Source organism: Cygnus atratus, chromosome 4, assembly GCF_013377495.2.
Source record: "Cygnus atratus isolate AKBS03 ecotype Queensland, Australia chromosome 4, CAtr_DNAZoo_HiC_assembly, whole genome shotgun sequence".
In the NCBI taxonomy this organism is placed as follows: Eukaryota; Metazoa; Chordata; class Aves; order Anseriformes; family Anatidae; genus Cygnus; species Cygnus atratus.
The window spans coordinates 52698014-52698449 of record NC_066365.1 but is presented as its reverse complement, the minus strand read 5'-3'; positions in this window follow the sequence as shown (position 1 = coordinate 52698449).

Sequence of the window (436 nt, the reverse complement as noted above, 5' to 3'; positions counted from 1 at the left end):
GTGGAGTTTGCTCGGCGGCGGTGTAATTTGCATTTCGTTAGCTGGATTTCATTAAGGCTTCCCTCTCGGTGGGGCAGCGCAGGAAACGCTCAGTCGCATCTCGCCGCCGCGCGAACGGACGGTGGAGATTTTCTATGATTTAAATGCGCGGGTAATTAGCTTTATTACATTCATTACCCCCTTTATGCGCTCCGTAACAAGTCGGCAATTAAAGTAACAAACTCCTAAAGCCTTTACGGGGGCATTTAAGCCGGCGCAGTGTTTGCCGAGCTGAGTAGTTTAATTCACGGCTGGTCCTTGAGCACGGGGGAGTCGGGGACGGCGGCGCCGGGCGCTGCTTTCTCGTACCTTAAAGATGCTCTGGAGCGGTGCACTTAATTACAACAGGGAGGTTTTACAACAAGCGGGGTTTTATTTAGGGGCCACGGCGCTCCGG